The sequence below is a fragment of the Amblyomma americanum genome, chromosome 4, assembly GCF_052857255.1.
Source record: "Amblyomma americanum isolate KBUSLIRL-KWMA chromosome 4, ASM5285725v1, whole genome shotgun sequence".
Taxonomy (NCBI): domain Eukaryota; kingdom Metazoa; phylum Arthropoda; class Arachnida; order Ixodida; family Ixodidae; genus Amblyomma; species Amblyomma americanum.
Genome location: NC_135500.1, coordinates 175,675,916 through 175,689,098, shown reverse-complemented (window position 1 = coordinate 175,689,098; position 13,183 = coordinate 175,675,916). Strand labels below are relative to the sequence as shown.

Genomic DNA, 13,183 nt, shown 5'->3' with positions numbered 1-13,183 from the left:
TCCTCAAACCTGGAGAAATGGCCGAATTATTTTGTTCCCAACCCGGACGGACCGAGCCATCTTAAGTATTCTTAACGGCCGATGCGCATTAACTCGGCTTTTAATAAAGGGCTTGTAGATTGGTAGACTGGCAGACTGCATTACTTCTTGTTGCAAGTCGACTTGTTTCACAGAAATCAGTAAGGAATGCAATTCGCCCGAAGTTCTATCCAGGCCCTCGATAATTTGAGTGAGCTGCTCTATGACTACGAACAAAAAAATTAAGTCGTTTTGAATTCTCCTAACTTCAAAGGTGAATTTGATAGTGCTTTTGACGTACCTCAGTAGCCCAGGTATAGTGTGTATTACTCGCACCCGAGGGTCATGGAATCAATTCCCAACCAATTACCCAATTTTAGTTTTATCTTAATTAATTTGCTTTACATCCTTATATGGTATACACATATTTAAGTCATGCTTCAACGTCAGAGTCACAATTTAACTCCAGTTTTAACCATTTTCATTTTCTAGCCCAACCAGTGACGTAACAACCGTCTCGATCAATCCCGAATTAGTGCGACAACGCGCACGGTTTTTTTTCTCTCTGCAAGTTCACTCAGACGCTGTTGCGTCAAAATGAGTTGTATTCTCCTCACTGAGTGCCAGGTTTCCCACGGGATTTGCCAATATGCACGCGTTGCGTCTTTCTTATACTCTGCGAACAGTGCACAAAGGTAGCATGCAGAAAACTAATACAATCATACAAAGAAACGTTGATATTCGCTGCAGCGCCTCGAATCAGTGAGCGCACTTGTTTCTCTCTCTCTCTGTTCCAATGGCTTTTTCCCGTATGCGGTGTTTATTTTCTTGCTCTTTCCCTGAAAAACATACTGCTCTTGCTCGTGAGACTAGCCAACCGTCCGCGACTTGCACAGTTGTGCAACCCACTTTCTCCTTTGTTTCTATCGCCTGCCCTGTCAGAAAAAATGAGGACTGACGGTTGTCATCAGCGCGTAGCCCACGCTTCGGCCAAGGCTAAGAGGCGCGCGCTTTACACCCTTCTCAACCCGATCTTCCTGCAGCTGTTGCCTCATCTAATGACACTGGACAGTGATTCTTGTCTTACATTCGTCTTCTGCTTTTATCGCCGCGTCCGTCGTTCGTCAAGGCTTATACTCGTGCACGTCTCTCTAGGCACCTGCGTCTGTTTCGTTCATTTTATTCCGCACGAGAGGAAAGGACGGAGGGCGCTTAGTCTCGAAAGTTGGGTCTCCATGGAGAAAAGCGTCTCCTTAAAAAGAAAGCTCTCTGAAGCGTTTTAAAGCTTGGATTGAGATTCACGTGCCAGCGATTTCAGCGTAACGATGGTTGCTACCTCGCTGGCTGCAGTGCATTATACACTGTGCAATGCGGCACACTTGTTTTATTTATTTGCATATCTAGTCCAACAAACTCAGTCGCCCTTTTGCTCCCACTAACAGCTAATTCAACGTTAATACAGACCGGTAAACATCAATGAAACGGAAGTAAATAAAGAAAAGGATTTGTGGTTGTCATGTACTAAAACTGCCCGACGGCGCGAACGATGGGATCTTTCGCATAATACAGTATCGCTCACGTTTATTACGTACAGCGTAACACAAAGTTTATTATTAGGAAATGCGAAACTGCTCTTAGCTATTGTTAAGAACGAGTTGCACATACATAAAGGACGGCAAAGACGGAAAGGGCGATCTTTCCGTCTTCATCGAGCGTCGTGTGTTCGTCCTTTGTGTACACGCAACTCGTTCTTAACAAAAGTCATGCACCAACTCGTCCAGTAGGAATGTTCTTCTAAACTGCTGTTAGCTGTGGCGTAATAAAGCTCCCACAAGGTAACTTACTAAGGCAATAAGTAAAAGGCCAAATAAGCAGCATGTGTGCTTTAAATAAGTCCCTTCTCGATAGCATACGTGACTTGAAACTTACGGAAACAAAAATTTAAGGAGAGAAAATACGGTGCCAGCAAAATATCAGATCCAGAAAGAAATTCCCATACACGTCATTGTTTTGCAGTTTTCCCAAACGCAGGCGAGTTTCGCGGTATAACAAAAAAAAAGAAAATTTATGGGCATGTTTAAAAGAAGCTGGACATTTCCGTCCACATTATTACAGATCTATTTATTTGAGCAAATTATTGTTCATACGCTAAACAACGGGCCGTTTAGAAACGGATGAGGAAACACTGTTCCCGTGAAAGCGGAGTGCACTCCACATTTAATTTATCAAACGCACGCTAGATAAAAGACTAAACTTCCACCCTGTCTTGAATAATATTTTATTGTTGTTGCTGTTGTTGTTATCTCTAACTTTTTGCCATACACGCGCCTTCCAAGAGAACTTTCCGCGAACAAAAGCGGCTTTGCTCCGCGTTGAAGCAATTCTGCTTAGGTTGCAGGAAGGAGCTGAGCTGCTGACTGCCGCACAGCTCGTTCGGCTCTTTCCTTCAACTGAACCTTAGGAAGAATGTTATTAAACAGCACTGCGTGGCACGTCCGCGAGGGTTGGCCAACTGGATCACGTGGGCACTTTTTCTGGCTAGCTCGGTACAAAAGGAGGACGCGGAAGATCCTGTAAGGAGAAGCCACAGTACTCTACACTACTAAGCGTATCCGCTCTCTATAGCTCTAGAGATTGTTCGAACAATAACCCAACTGCCTGACTCGAAAATAAAGCGCTGACCGATGCAGTTAGTTGCAGAGATATTTCAGTTGCCAACCGTCCTACCGTATGAATGCTTTGTGACGTGTCACGGTGCTCCTACACCAGTCTGCTCCTGCACTTTCACACTCTCCTTTTCCTCTGTGAACACCAGCTTTTGTTTTAACTTATTGTGATTTGACTAATAGCGTGTCTAAACGTGTTTGTTTGATCTCATCGCAGAGTACCGTTATAGGGTTCTTTCTGCTGCATTTTAACCCATCTTGACAGGTTTAACTATAAGCGATAAGTTCCACATGTGGCCATATTCAGCCCATTTTCACGTAGACGATCCTCAGTGTATAACACTACCCAAATGCTTATAAGAGTTTTTATTTAAAGCACTATGTGGTTCAGTTTAATCTATGCTGAATAAAAGTACCCTGCACTGAAAAGTGCACTGCGAAGCACCCGTTTCTGTTACTCGTATTCAGTCAATACAAATAACGAAGGCTGGAAAGCTGCTTGCAAAAACGTCATCCGAACATGCGCCACCCGTCCCTTAAACACACAAAAGTGGAATAAAAATTTTCACTTGCTAAGAATTTTCGCGTTGCCGTTAGTGACAAGAAATTTTGCACCAGCACGAAAACTGCTGCCGATTACGTCCCCAAATCTATATTATTTGAGTTATTCAGCCACCAGAATCAAATCAGCGTACATTGACAAGGCAGCCTAAAGAAGTAGCAGTAACTGACTGTGGATTTATGAATTTATCAACTGATTTTTGCGCGTCAAAGCCAGGAATACGCATGCTTTGCGGACGCTGTAGTGGAGGGCGCCGGTATTAGTATGTCTGGAGTTATCAACAAGGTCTTAACTCTCAGTGTACGAGTACTTTTTTTTATTTATTCTGCATCAAAATTTTTTTGTGAAGTACGTTAAACCTCTGTTTCTAAAGCGTGACTTTTAGGCCTCACGGTCACTTCACCTGCGCAAGCAGGGTCGTCCTGGAACCACAAAATCCTCCAGTGGTCACAGCAGTCGCAAGCTGTGATTGCTTGCCAAACATTTCTGCGCTTCCTGAGAAACTGCCGCACACTCTTCCTTACTCCTGAACCTAACGTTTTCAACTCACCGCTTTTCCCTCGTTTTCCTTTTCCCAGAGCAGGTATCCCACAAGAATCTTTCTTCGGTTCACCTCTCCCGTCTGTTTCCTGTTGCAGGTTTCGTGAAAGCGTTTTTTTTTTGCTTCCTAACGAGATGACGGCCAGCCGACGTAGTGGCCTGTATTCTCGGTTCTCGTAGATGGTTACTGAATGCCTGACGCCCGTTAATAGCACTCTCTTCTAGACTGGCCCTACTGTTTTCCCTCCATTCTACAGCAAACAGCAAAACGGCCTTGAGTATATTTTTTCCCAAAACATCAAAGGTCAGAAGCGACATTTGTTGAGTCTGCTGGTAGACTTCAAAAAGAGTGATCCCGCAGACTACACAGGCTAATGGCCAGCTTATGAACGCGGTTCGATGGAGAAACAGGCGTAGGCAATTCCGCCGCTGCGAAAAACTAACAGCCTTTCATGTCGTCTGCACAGGACACCGCGCCATAAAAACAAGGTTTAGGCAGGCAAACGACTCAACTTCGAGAGGCTAACAAAACCCCTAAGAGATAGGCTTGCGACAATATTTGTGCCGACTGAAGCGTCACTTTTAAACGAGGGCACCGCTTGTTCTGCAGTTAGCTTTGAACACGAAGGGACACCAGGCAGGCGGCCACAAGGCAGAAGATCAAACGGCCGTGCTACCTATTACTGATACTGCTACATTCTGACCGCTGGTAAACTTTTGTGACGGTTGAAGCACGTTCCTCAGCTCGCTGCCGGCCACTCCAGCTTATGCAACTCGCTGGAATCTCACTGTGCTCAAAAAGTGTGCGTTCAACTGCAAGTAAGGAAGCTGAGACCAAAATCGCCTTGTATTATTACAGTATATGTATTTTTTATTTAAACAGTTATATAGCACAAAATAGTTGGATTGTGCCGATCGTCTTTTACAACGCTGATTCATTTGTGGTCAGCTGAGGCTGTCGTGTGAAGCGAAGCGCCTTCATGAACTGGAAAGATTCCTTTGATGTTGCAGATGGGAGCCTCCACTGTTTATTAGAGGTTCTGCTGTGTGCGCAAGTTGTAAGTGCTCTTTTTGTTCTGCTATCTGAGGAAAAGAATCAGTTATTATAGCCAAATGACGTGAAGTGAAATGACATCTGGTCGTCCGATTTAATACACACGCGGACTCTGAAGTGCGTGCCATTCATAATCATGGTCAGCCCAAGTCCACTGCAGAACAAAGGTATCTCCCATATCGCTTCAGTTAACTCTGTAATGTGCCAGCTGCAGGCTTCTTGTACCCGCAAACCACAAAAGTACACTTAGTAGCGGGGTATTCTTCTGAAACTCTTAAGTTCATAACAAGGAATGAAAGCACCCAGTGCCACCTACTCACGATGTACAGAATATTTGAGGTTACCTCTGCAGAGGGAAACTCGAGTTCGTTCTGTGCTTTGCTTCGTATTGGAGCGTCGTCGTCGATGATTCCGCTAGTGAAACAGGATTTTCAAAAATATAAAAGATAAGTTATAAACGTCTAGCACGTGTACATACGACGTTTCAGAACAAGCACATTTTGATGAAAAAGAATTATCGATACTTTGCGCACAACGAGAATATTTGCGCGCCCCTCATACTTGACGTTCTTTGTCTGTGCGCGAGACCTGTTATGAATGTTGTACACATATTCTCTCTCTGAGTAAATTTGAGCAAGCGCAGTACGTTATCAGGCGAACACGAGACGACCATCATGGGCTGCAAAAAAAAAACTGAGAATACACATGCGGGCGTGGAGCAGATTTGTTATAATATAAAGCTGTGGACGAGCAGTACCTGTTTATTTTAGCACGTATACATGTTTGTCATAATTCTTGTCTCAACTACATCACCCGAAGTACATTCGAAGGCCTCAGCTGGCCTCGCTCTTCCAATGCCAGGCTGTTGCGATTACGATTTTAGAAGTTATCCCGTATTCGATCTAGAGAGAGCATATGCACAAACTCCATGTTGATAGGATGCATCATGCGGAACGAGTATTGTGCCCAAGCAAACCCATCTGCTCTGCTCCATCGATAGTGACACGACGCATGAGATCTGCATATGTAAGTGGCCATCAACTGAGCCTATTTTAATTTCCTTTTCGTGAGATAGTTAGGCTGATATCCACTGCAGCAATTCCGTTTGACTCCATCCTGCTCACGTTAAGGTACATTTCGTTCAGTTTGAACTGTCCACCCGGGAACAATGTCTCCGACGTGAAAGCCCATCAGCGTCGGAGCAATGAACAATGCACCTAATTTTCTGCGATTCCTCGAACCCCTCAGAGCTCTAACTGCACTCTCGCCTGACGCCCTCAAAGCTAACTTCTCAGAAATAATTGCCCGAGGAAACTTTCTGAGAACTATTTCGGGCGTCTAAGCACAAAGACGCGCACCTCGCTCATTCAAAGACAGGCACAATAGCGAACGCGGCTCTCTGCAGTCTTCCTGATCGTTGTGAGTTGCAACCGACGGACTTCAATTCTCTAAGAGTGACTTGTAAATTTCCAATTCTGCTTTGTTCTAATTTCTTTCAGCTGTATAAAACATCCACTTCAGTATTTCATTCTTCCCAGCTGTTGTCATTCCAACAACGTTTGAGCAGCCACGTGACAAAACTTCTCACATGACGTGGGTTCGGTTTCGTGTGCAGGCTAGGGCGTTCTTTTTGTGTACGTTAATCTGTAAACACTGATCTTTACAGATCAACTATATATTGATCTGTAAAACATACTGACCTGTAAACATTCGCGGACATGATCGATCATCTTTTCTACAGCGTTTCAGCATTCACTGGCTTCCTCCACTTGCACTTCGTTATAAACACTCTTATAAAACCAGCTATCAAACCCATGAAAAACAAGACTTCAGGCACCAACTAGCCGGCCCAAATAACCTCTTAAAAACCCACAATCATGGAAGCCATTCGGTTTTATTTTGTTACATCCGCTTGGAACGGCTTCCTGTATTTCTGCTTCTTGTGCGAACCGCTTCGTTAAATGCCCATGCGGAAGGCTACCATAAGAAAGAGCCTTCATTTTTTATTCTCTTTGGTCCTGATTATTACCACCTTCCCTCTACACACACTTCCATCCCCCTTGTCACTGAGTCAGGCAGGCACACGGGGAAGAGTATAGAACAGAATAGAAAAAAAAGTACAGCTACATCATATCGGCCCAGACTTTCGTCCATGGTACCCAGCGTCGAAGCACGCACAGAAGTTGTGGAACTGGAACTAGCACAAAACTACTTTTGAACATCGATAAAGTGAGACGGCGAACGTAGCCTGAGCTGACAGGGATCACACGCGTGACGAGAGCCGAAATCCGCAACGTCGAAACTGTGGTTATGGCGCTCGGCTGATGACCTTAAAGACGCGTGTTCAAACCCGGCCACGGCGGTTGAATTTCGATGGAGTCGAAATTCTTGAGGACCATGTACTGTGCGGCGGCATTGCACGTTAAAGGATTCCAGGTGGTCGAAATTCCCGGAGTCCTCCCCTACGGCGTCTCTTACAGCCTGAGTCGCTTTGGGACTTTAAATCCCCATAAACCGAATTTCAGCAACAGTCCGGATGCTATCGACCTCACGCATAAAAGTACGCTGAATTGAGAACCAATGTGGAATCCATCGCTTTCATTCATCTATAAAAACTTCTTCATGAACAACGCGAGCTGCCGCGCTTTCCGACCCTCTTTTAACCCTGCCATTCTGCATCGGTCACAGCGTGTGTCTAGTGGATACGGTGACGAAGACGCGGGTACAAGTCAGGATTAAGGAGCTCAGCGACGCGCTGTCGTCTGTCGGTGGTATTTTCGGTGTCATGCATCGTCGCACCGTTCTCAAGTTTAACTATAAAGGGGCTCTGAAACGCCTTCCGAGGAGAGTACATTAACTCACCTAATCACTGCATTGTGTTGCCATGAAAACCAGAGCCAGATAATACTATTCTACACGCAGCAGACGACCCACAATCACGCGTCAAAGTTGGCGAGCCCTTGTCGGCGACTTTTTCATGCTCGCACTCTCCCCCGTCCCCCGCATCTGTGTAGGCAAGGTGAGAGGTGGCCATTGGTTAGATTCTTTCAGACGTCAGGCAGCTACCGTGGCCGCGGCCAATAAGCCCCTTAGCTCCGGTGGGTCGGGAAGCTCCGCGCCCAGGGGTGGGGGGGTCGGCTATGGAGCGCCTACCTTCCAGCGTGCAAAAAGTGGCGAGAGGAGAGGGAAAGGCGCGAAGACGCTGAAATTCACATTTTAACTACAGATAATTCAGCTTCTACAAAGCGCATTTAAAAAATTCTTTCTGGACGCTATTCGTCCTAGGCATGCCGCAACTTTATTAGAGCCCCCTTCACAGCCCCTTAAAAAGAACATAAAGCATGGTTCCTAAAGGTGCAGAGTCTGAAAACCCGGTGCATTCCTAACATTGTTGTGCATATGTCTCGAAGTTTCCACTTACAATCGTGCCCTATTAGCCGCCTGCTGCAGTTGTGGTTCTAGAATTGATAGTGTTTCCAAATATAATTTCTAGGTGTACACTTATAATTCCAGCCAAATTTCACTTAATTTCGGTTTATACATTTCAGTCGCCTAAAAAAAATCCTCAGATCTCTTGCGCCCCTTCCCATATCACAAGGTTTCCTTCATAACTTTCACGGACTACGACAGAAGTGCTAGTTGAACAGCAAGTATGCCTGAAATATAAAAGAAGAGTGGCCTACAACTGCACACCCCCATATATGCATGTCGCTCTCACAATCTTTGCCTCGGTATATCGCGAAATGAAAATACCTAAACAGCTGTCGCTGAATATCACGATACCCAGTGATAGCCGTCCTGTGAGGTTTTATTCAACCTTAATTGTCCAGACAAAATGAAAACCCTAATGTACCTGTTTAGGACATTTGTCCTTCATTTCTTTACATTAAACCAAGAGTAAAGCAAAAACGTATTTCAAGAAAGCAAGACATATATCATAACGAGAAACTGCAGCGCATCACGGAAAAATTTACGCAGAAAGACAAGCTCACATCCGGCCCGAGCGCTTCTCTTTGTCGCTTTTCTGTGTTAGGCTGCAATTCTTCGTAATGGATCACGAACCAGCCTGCGCCCTTAACCTAGTAGATATATGTCACAAATAGTTTCATGTAGCGAACACTGCCAACTAAAAGATCAAGTGCGGACAAGAAGCATTTCACTGGGCCAGAGGCCCTTTAATTATACGTAATTTGTGACACAATACAGCACTTAGCCCAGCCTGCATTCGCTCGAACGCCTTTTCTTGTCAACATTATAGCGCCTCTAAACAGGAGAGTACGGTCTTCTTATGTTTGAGATCGTCGCGCCCAACATCGAGTAGTGCGGAGAATGAAGATGTCTTTTCTCGCTGGGGTGCCATTCCGCCCACCTCCAGCCGCAGTGACGCAGTGATGAGTCGGCTGCGATTGCATGATTCATGTCGCGTGCTCGCTAGCGTCGCGCCGGTCTACGGGACCACACCCACAGCTCCTGCTGTGAAACATTGAGGCGACGCCACGCTAAACCACGAAGCGGTTCTCAGCAAGGCTGGAGTGTTCCGGAGCGTGCTTGCTTGCTTCCTTTACTGTTTTTTTTTTTATTTTCTCGTATTCTGACCGCAGCACGATCCGCGTGGAAGTGGCTTTTGTGTTTCCTAGACGTTGCCGTAGTGGTAGAAACAAGCAGTAATGCAGCCCCAAATTATGTCATAATTTATCGCTAGCTGATGACACAGCGTGTTTACTACTACGCGTACTTCCCCATCTTTTCTCCAATTACACGGGCATGCATTCTTTTTGTGATGTGTTCTTTTGAGAGGCCAGCGCGCTCAAAATGGAAGTATTACATTACTGGCAGAAGCAGTTTGGTATTCTGCCTCATCGCACTACAGGGAACGCTTTTGCGTTTCCCATGATCTCGATGGCACCTACTCTGCAGCGTTGTGTCATTTTTTGGTTGAGGACTCGGACACTGCCGCTACCCGTAGGGGACATTTTAGTATGTCTCTTTACACGTTGACACTGTGTTACAGATTTTTGCGCGACTTTATGTCCACTCCGTTCTCGTCCTCAGACTCCCACAATTCTTTTCTTCTCAAGCGCAAGCCATGCCATGCCATTATTGCAATTCTACTGCTTTGTTCTCCGGAATATCTCTGACTGTATTGGTTCCAAACGTTGTTGTTTTTTCTTGTGCAAGAACAACGGGAAAACGAAAAACGTGACTGATTTTTTAGCCCAGTTGTAACGCTGCATGAGATGAAATGTATGCCCCGTGTGTCAACTAGCTTCGCAAAATCTCACACCAAATGTGCCTGTGGCTACGTTTTCCTGAGTAGTGTCCACAAAGGAGCTTGCAGGTGCAGCGTGGGAAAGTAGTGACTGAAACCGGCAACAAAGGCAATTTTTCGCTGACCACATCGAACTCCTGGGGTTATATCTATAGCCGCGTTTACATGAATGCGACAGCAGCGCATGGCATCAACTTTTGAGCGCATCGCGTTCATGTAAATGGCGATAATGCTCTAGGAAAGCGCGTCGCATCAACGCGCTAGACAGGGCTTGGTCGAGAATGGTAAGTGGACTTCCGCGGTGCATGGAAACAGGTTATGAGGCGCCCCTCTTTCTCCTCCTCGTCCTGGCTATACAATACCCCCCCCCCCCCCCCCCCTCCCGATTGGATTACAAAGCAGACTGTGCTCAAGGTGGGGGTCCCTGGTCTCCTCTGCCGCCTGCAATGGGCGAGGGGTCACCGTCCCGCCAGACTTTACGCGGGACATGTAAACATTAGCGCATCGGCTCCGCGAGATAGCCTAAGAAATGCGATGCGCTACTGTCTCATTCATGTAAACACGGCTATCGCAGAAATTTAGAAATTTCTACTATAAAGCAACACGTTATTGGCGCGCAGGGCAAGCTTTTAAGAACAGTGGATATCTGGCTTGTTTACCACACCATTCCTTTCCATTTTTGTGTGTCTTGCAATATTCGACGTCCTCGTTGTTTTTGCTCCTGAAAGAGCAGAGGACAAATTGTGTGACATGGCGTTAGGATCGTTTCCTGTATGTTCTTTTGGAGGCGCTACTCCTACATGTATTACTCCCGCATGTTCATGTATTAGCACATCATCGATTTCTTTAACTGCAAAGGAACTGGCATATCTACACTACACCTGGAACTGAATTTCACTTCTTTTCTTTTGGTCTTCCTTGATTGTGACAATGGCGTTTCCTGTTTTCTGCATCATATCTCTTGTTACTCATCATTCCCATCTTTTGAATTTTTTGTCCTACCCTTTTGGTTATCTTTTTACAACGTGGGTATATATTTTGTGTTCTTTTCAATAAACATTTAGTTACGAAAAAGCGCTCGTGTCACGTCTTGCCTCTTCCTTTGGTCCTTGGTTCTTTTCGCGCTACCTTTAACCATGAATAAAATTAAGCTCGGTCAACTTTCCACCTTACTGCTCCCGCAAGGAGTCGAATGCAGTAAGCACCGAAAAGGAAAGAGCACACGGAAAAGAAAAGTATATCGCTCAGTTCTACGCTGAAGTCAATTTCATGAACGGTGATATAAGCCGGACCGCGTAGGAGGCATGTACGAAAGAAACTTAAGAACGTTTAAGAAGGTTGGGACCCTTAAACAATTTATGCTGGGTCCCTGCAGTTCTATATTTGTATCTTGGCACTTTATGGGAAATAAATATTCTACTATAAAAAAAGGGGGGGGGGGATATGGTTGCGGAAATTTCACATGCGGGAGTTAGGTCGCAGTTAACAAGAGAATAACATGCTAATTTCCGTAACGACCATCGCCCCGAACGCGCTCCTGATGATGTAGGCCGTCGGTTGTCACTTTCCTTAAGTGGCGCCACTGATGACGATACCGAAGGTGTATAGCTATTTTGCAAAATAATTGTTTTTGGGGGGGAAAGGAAATAGCGCAGTATCTGTCTCATATATCGTTGGACACCTGAACCGCGCCGTATGGGAAGGGATAAGGGAGGGCGTGAAAGAAGAAAGGAAGAAATAGGTGCCGTAGTGGAGGGCTCCGGATTAATTTCGACCACCTGGGGATCTTTAACGTGCACTGACATCGCACAGCACACGGGCGCCATAGCGTTTTTCCTCCATAAAAACGCAGCCGCCGCGGTCGGGTTCGAGCCCGGGAACTCCGGCTCAGTAGTCGAGCGCCCTAACCACTGAGCCACCGCGGCGGGTAGAAATCCGATTCCGTTGTCTTCCAGCATACATGCAAACACAGACTTCGCCAAGGTGCATCGGACTTTTAATCTGGCTTTGATGCTCGCTCACAAAAAATGCGGATTCGCGGAAGCTGCGACCGGCGTTAGTTGACCACAGGCCGAACTCATGAATCTTTCAACACGTCGCAGTGGTTTGTGGTGAACCGTGACCTTGGCTGTTTTTTGATTGCCTAACTTAATTTTTCTACCGTACGGTATCCGGCTACTAAGGAACAGAATTAATGAATTAATAGTTCTGGGAGTTCTGCCCCTGGATTTGCTTACATCAGCTACAGTTCCTAACTACACTGAGACGTTTCCTTCAGATCAATCACACGATGCCAATAAAAAAAATGGAAGCAGGAAGTGTTCGCATAAAGCAAATATATCTTTCAAGATTAAGTGCAAAAGAACATGCCAAATATTTTTAATGTCATTAGCTAAATAAAGGATATATGACGCCACGCGAGTTTACGTGTTTGTGGAGTATAAACCAAACCGCTTATTTCATTGCAGGTTCAGCCCGCTCAGGTGCAAAATTTCGATGCTCATTTTGACGCAGGTCCTCGCTCTGCACTGAAATCCAGAACTGCGTAGTCATGCTTACCTGCTGAGAACGACGAAAGCGACGCTTAGGCAGAAGAGGCGTCCGCATCTTGAGCGGGAACGTAATCCTGCAGAAAGCAATGAAAGAAATAATCAACTTTCATTACTGAATTCAAATGCAACGATTTCCCCTTGCTTTTTCTCGCTAAAAATTAGTCCATTTGGTGATGATATAGTTATTTAGAGAGAGATTAAATGTAAAAAGATGATAAAAAAGCTCGAGAGTGGGTCTATAAACGGTTATTAATTGTGATAAACGTCAAGGGTAATATCTTTGCAGTCCACAGCACCAGTGGCGACGTCAGCTAGCTATCGCTGATCTGTGAGGTAAGAGCAGATGAGCCGGTCTTCTAAAGTTGTAAGTTTAAGATGAGGTTTAGGGACAGGGACGAAAGGGATGGCCTGGCACTTACAGACTATGTGGAAGACGGAGGGATGGCTCAAAATACAAGGAGAACGAGATCAAGAATACGAAAAGACACCACGATGTCAATCTGCCTCTTTATATTTTCTTCA

The 13,183-nt window shown here is 45.5% G+C and overlaps 1 protein-coding gene across 1 annotated transcript in view; it reads right to left on the bottom strand.

Annotated features, from left to right (window-relative positions):
* Positions 1-12,735, bottom strand: part of CngA (Cyclic nucleotide-gated ion channel subunit A) — a 248,100-nt gene extending 235,365 nt beyond the window's left edge. Inside the window, exon 1 of the mRNA XM_077664378.1 lies at positions 12,669-12,735. The gene's annotated coding sequence lies outside the window, so the exon portion shown is untranslated. The remainder of the gene's footprint in view (positions 1-12,668) is intronic.
* Between the last annotated feature and the right edge of the window lie 448 nt (positions 12,736-13,183).